At 35.2% G+C, this 6152-nt stretch overlaps 1 long non-coding RNA gene across 2 annotated transcripts; it reads left to right on the forward strand.

Moving 5' to 3' along the window:
- The first annotated feature begins 567 nt into the window (after positions 1–567).
- LOC146005321 (uncharacterized) lies at positions 568–4649 on the forward strand. 2 transcript variants are annotated; one of them, XR_014444007.1, is made up of 4 exons: positions 568–852; positions 1979–2150; positions 2742–2868; positions 4221–4649. It is a non-coding gene; the product is annotated as an uncharacterized LOC146005321 (long non-coding RNA). The 2 variants fall into 2 exon arrangements; XR_014444006.1 differs by having other exon boundaries at positions 1979–2140.
- The last annotated feature ends 1503 nt before the right edge of the window (positions 4650–6152 follow it).

Consider the following 6152-nt stretch of genomic DNA (forward strand, 5'->3'; position numbering starts at 1 on the left):
GCTATCTTGCACCCGTCACATTATACGGGGTCCAGCCCCTTATCATTGCAAATAACAACTCTATCGTTGCAACTAAAATCATAAAATATTAAAATGTTCTGACTCATTAAAAGCTGAGGCTGTAAAGGGGCACTCAGCACACATAAGGACAAAAGAACAGGACAATACAAACAAAATTATACTGGCCATAATGCCAATCGCCAGAGCCTCGTTAGTCTTCAGTCCAGGTTGTACTAACGTGGAAGTGAGGTTGACATTTGGGTGTACTACGTGGAAGGTCACCCCTTACACCCCGAATATCAGTTGTAATTTATTTCATTAGTAACATGGAGTCCTAACCTAATTTTCGGCATAATCACCACCGTTCTTCTGGCATTTGTCGTAGCATGGCACTAAATCTTTTATGCCCATGGTATATATGTGTCTGACAGCAAAAACTGGAACTATCTCTACCACAGTGTAGCTGTCAAATCCTTGCCCTGCCAGAAACCTCTTCAGTTAAACAAAGAGATGAAAGTCGGTACATTCAAGGCCAGGGCTGTACAGGGAGTGGTCCAAGATCTCTCACCAGGGGCCTAAGTCTTGAACTGTCAACACGTTAAGGTCTAACGAGTTCGTGACGTTTTTGTCAAGAAAGGCTAACGAATGCCATTTAGTGTAGTCTCCACTCTTCGTTAACGAATACGGTTACGGACGCGCTAACAGAAAACGAGTGGAACCTACTCACAAGCCAGGCACCTACCGAGTTCGTTCACGGCTGCAGATTTTCAAGATGGACACTATCAGCTGTTGCGGAGGATGGTTTTGAAGAAAGAAGAATTGCAAGCCCACTTCGTTTCAGTCGTATTTCGAGTAAGTACGTCATGTTAGTATGTTATTAATATTATTGGGTATTAACATAAGGGCAATTGGAACAAATCTGGGGGAGAGTGAAATACGTATGTATTGTGAATTGTTGCTACGATGTACCTAAAGAATTAAATACTTCGTGCCATTTTCCTTCTTATTGTTAATTACATTGTTCCACGTACTTTGTAAGAATTAGAGCTGATATTTTTGCAACATTCCTTAAGCTTAGCAATCGCGAAATAAAATACTACTGCAAAATATATTTTGATACACCTGGGAAATGTATGCTAACATTCCACCCACGTCACATCAAAATGTAAAATAACGATGCCGCACAAAATAAGAACAATTAATTTTCTGCAACATATTGTCCTATTGCAACCAGTAAATGAAATTACGGTACTATAAAATACTTCAATTAGGCACCACTACCATATGTTATATATAGGGGGAAAAAATGGTACGCATGATTTATACAGTACGTGAACTGATGATAAAGATTTTAAAGGAAATTTTGACACTGTGTTTTAAGTTGTATTAATTGCAGGTCGAGTGTACTAAATTACGTACACCCTCGAATTTCCAGGAAAAATTCCCCATGGAAAGATTAACTGTTGTTAAGACTATATCAGAAGCTTGGGGGCATAGAAACGTATATTTACAGAGTTACGGACATTAGAATTTATCCCAAATCTATTTTTTTTATCACGACGGGAATGTAAAATTATCTTTTTTTTTTATTGTAATCACAAAATCTAACCTAAACGCCTAAGCACCAGTAAAAGTGAAAGTACTCCATTCGGTTGCCCAGACACTGGTGAGAGAAAACCTTTTTTTTGTGACAAAAATGTCATTAGTAATGTATATATGTGTGTGTGTGTGTGTGTGCATGGGAGGGGGTACTTGGTATACTGTATTCATAACCATCAATTGAAAAGGGGAAAATATTTTTTTCTATATGAAACCATCAACAGAATGCACTCAGTTGAACTACCTAATGTCATGTGATGATACAGTGGGTAGCATGAATTTATTTTAAGCATGAAAATCTTTGAGTCAGTGGGAACTGTTTGATAGAAGTTTCCTTGTAAGAGAATTTATATTTATTTTTTCTGAAATAATTTTATAGGTGCTAGAAGCTCTCATTTTCACAACATGGAGGTACCAGCCAGATGGTTATAGGTCATTAGCCAGTGTATAGAGCAAGTGTGCAGTGCTATGGTGGTTATTGCTCCTCACAATGGATGAAGTTCCCATTGATACAAGCAGAGCAGCTGGATGTTAAAAGGAGGTAAGATAGTGTACGTTATTTTTGTTTCATTATAATAACACCTATTGACATCCATCATGTGGTGGGTTTTAGACAGCTTCTACAATAAAATGTAATAAAACATAAATACTGAAATGAGTGGCTGACTGGCCATGTAGGTAGGTATATTGTGCAAGTGAACATGTTAGTTTATTTTCAATACTATCCATATAGTTCTGGATTAGCAAACAAATTTGTATCACTTTTTATCTCGTATTCCTATTTGCATGGACAAAACAATACAATTATAATTGTTAAGACAAACCAAATCAAAGGTGCTCATGGCGATAACAGTTCCAGAGTGATATTCTTTTAATATTTTATTATTTTTTATTGGAACACGGTAAAAGGTGAATTTGTGGGGTTTTCAAAACAGTTGCTATTTTCAAATAAATCAGAAGTAAACAACTGAGTAATGTGTAACATCAGATGGATGGTATTTCTCATTCAGAATAACATGAATATATATATCTTTTCTTTTAAAAAAATCATTAACTTTGTGCAGTATCTTATTATGATCAATACCTCAACTTGTTAACCCAATTATTTGTGCAAAAGTTACAGTACTTTTCCTCTTTTGCAGATAGCCGATTAAAATGAAAATATTGTGACTACTCTCGGTATCCAGGGTGGACACATGAGGAATTCCAACATCAGATACTTTTGTCAATATAAGAATAAGGCAGGTACAAGGAACACTTGGCTGTTAGGTATGTAGATGTTCTAAGTCTGGAATAATTATTGTTAATAATTTTTCCATGAAGTATTTAAATTGCACTCATCTCATAAATGAACTGCATTATTAAAGATGTGAAGTACTATGTTTAGTACCATTACTGTATTATGAATACATGTGCAGTGTTGTTTCATAATTATCTATATTCTACAATAAGTCTAGTATTCTCTTCTCTCACCTTTTTATTATTACAAAATGTGCATTATCCGTAAATTTTAAACTTAAACATTTCTGAGTTCTTCAAATGTTATCAAAACGTTTTATTCTTAGATATAAGTAGTAATAATAATAATAATAAGAAACCCTACCAGTATACAACAAGACCATGCTAGGAACAATTTTATGTAGAAGCATTTTTATTAATAGAAATGTTATGTGAATGTTTCATAACATCATATAACTATTTTTATTCCAGACAATACTTTACATGGAAGCCTTCACATAACATTCACAGTTAGCATAATCTATAATGTTTGCTACACAATGAGCATGTGATTAAATATGATACATGTTTAATTTGGATATGAATAACAAGATTATTGAAATGTAATAGAATTTGTAGAATGTAAATTGAGGATGTTGTAGGCAAGTTTATAAAACACCTAGGATTCATAACACATTAGCCCCGTCTAGTTGACTGCATTTTTTGACTCTCTTTGACTCTCTCACTGAAGCGTCTAGTTGGTTGCACGGTGCAACACTGAGTTGTCTAGTTTGTTGATTTGGAGTCAAGTAGTGTATTTGGTGTCTGCACCATCTGCACTACCTTTCGGACTGGTGTATGGTCACGTGGTGTGTGCTAACTAATCAAATGACCGTTCAAAGCAGCAGACAGGTATTTGTTGAATCTTCTTAACTGGAACACTGCTTTCCGTCTAGTTGGTTGAACGTGATTTCCTTGCACACCTGCACTGCACAGAGTGTAAAAAAGTGCAGCAACTAGATGGGGCTATTACATGTTCATTTGTTCAACATTCCATTTGCTATGGAAATAGAGCTTTTGTGGAACACTTGCGTATTTTTAGAAGTCAAACATTGACATTGAGATTTGAACAAAAGTACTCAAAATTTCTATAAATGTGGCGCTTTAGAGGATTGCCAAATTTAACATACAGTTTCTTCATAAGAGACTGGGGGAACCATCACCGGATATGTGCACTTTAGATGTTTTCAAGTAAAGGAATAGATTATAGAAGTGCTCATAAGTTAATACTTGAATTCCTGCTGATCCTTTAAAATCTTTTGAGTGAAGTTACTTTCAATTGTTATTGGGATATTTATTATCTACAGTGGAAACTCAGGACAGGCCTTTCTTTATCTTTGCAGGTAACAGTGGGTATCCAGAGGACCATGGGCCATGACTCCAATAGATCGTGCTGGTGAAAACACTCTTGAGGTGCATAGCTGTCTAATGCCATTTGGACCATTGGCATCCTAAAACAAAAATGGAGGTGTCTTTTAAAGAACATGGTGCTTCACTATCGCCCTCCTATGGCAACAAAAATCAAAGATGGAGGGATGGAAGAAAATTCAGTTTTCCCATCCACTGTCAACTCTGCATGTGTGTGTGTGTGAATCTTCAGATGTGCTTTAATGTTATTAAGTTTGTGTGAAAAAGGTTTTCTGTGACATTCTTTTTGAAATATAACATTGTAACGGTACACCAGAACTTTATTTCAATATTGTTAGCAGTGCCAATTCCTCACTTCTTTCATTTAATTATTGAATACTTTAAATGGTTCACTTATTTATTTTTACTACCTGCTGGATAGTTTTTTTTGAAGATTGGGACTCAACCAACAGAAAACTAAATATCTGCTTGAGCCAGAATTTTCAGATAATTTTTCAGTTAAATGCACATCAGCCATTTCATATGGCTTGGATGGCTGTTACCTTAAAATATATTTCTTTAAAGAAAGGAGATTTATATTTTCATATGCAAGATGAAACATGAAAAGGTTTATTTTATTCTGTTTAAAGCGTCCCCTTTGCAACAGTTTTTAAGCCTTGTTTGTCATTATGAAATATCAATGTACTTCATTGCCTTAGTTACTTTTGCCATAAAGTAGTGTGTTGTTGTAGAAGATTGTTATTGCAAGAGCTGTAACAGAACACACAAAAGGGTTTTCCTGAAGTTTTAAAAAGCTGATATTACATGCAAAGTTCCCATGTTGTCAGTTTTTTTCTTTTTAACTATGCCTTTTCTGTGTACAAAAGGTCTGCATCAGTGTGTATCTGATTTCATGAATACATGTTTCATAATGTACACAATCACCTCCCACTTGATTTTGGAAAGTTTCATTGCAAATATATTTTTCAGTGCTGTTCTATCTGAAATTGGTTTACTTTACTCATTTGCTCACTGACAGTTCAAGCCTCTTCATTGGTGTATTGGAAATGTTGCATGTTGCCATCTTGTAATCAAGGGATTCCATGTTCAATACTCAGCAGATGCCACTTTAAACTGTAGCTTCTTTGTGCATAAAGACGACCTCATGTCATATGTTGCCGTGTGAGAACCAGAGGAACGCAACTCTAAAAAAGCCGTGTTTGGAGTCAGATTCACCCATGTCCAGCTTTTCTCATTAGTGGTAAAGAGGATTTAAGTATCTTCAAATTACTGACTTTTTTATATTCAGACATAATCACTCGTGAAAATTACATAAATTTAAGTTAGGTCCAACTGGTTCTCGTACAACAATATTGCAATAGTCATTAATGGGAGGACTTCTTTGAACAGTCTCCCCATTAATAGATTAGTCAAATATTAATTACCTCAACATCAAGGGGAGTCCGGATTTAATTTTAAATCTCCTGAGAGACTTTTTTTTATTATTATTATTTTTACCTTTTGATGCTATACTTCCATTTGCATACGGCATCCACAATAATTTTTGTTACATCATCTACTTCAAATGGTAGGGGTGCTTCCCCAATGGCATAGTTGTAACATATTTGCTTTGCAATCAAGGGGTTCCAAGTTTGAGAACCGGTGAGGCATAGTGGTTCGGATCCTACTTTAAACTGTAGGTCCAGTCCCAATTAGCCTATCTGTGCACAAAAGTTGACTTAAAACTCCACTCCACTCAAAGAGTAAGGGAAATCCTACACTAAGATTGTCATTATAATTCATAAATCTTTTCACATCACTGTCTCGGTACTATAACAACTGAAATAAATAGTTTTGAGGAATTATAGTTGTTGTACCAATCATTAAATAGCATCTAGGAATGCAAAATTTACATGTTAGAGACATTA

Source organism: Lepisma saccharinum, chromosome 23 (assembly GCF_977018435.1).
Source record: "Lepisma saccharinum chromosome 23, izLepSacc3.1, whole genome shotgun sequence".
Taxonomy (NCBI): Eukaryota; Metazoa; Arthropoda; class Insecta; order Zygentoma; family Lepismatidae; genus Lepisma; species Lepisma saccharinum.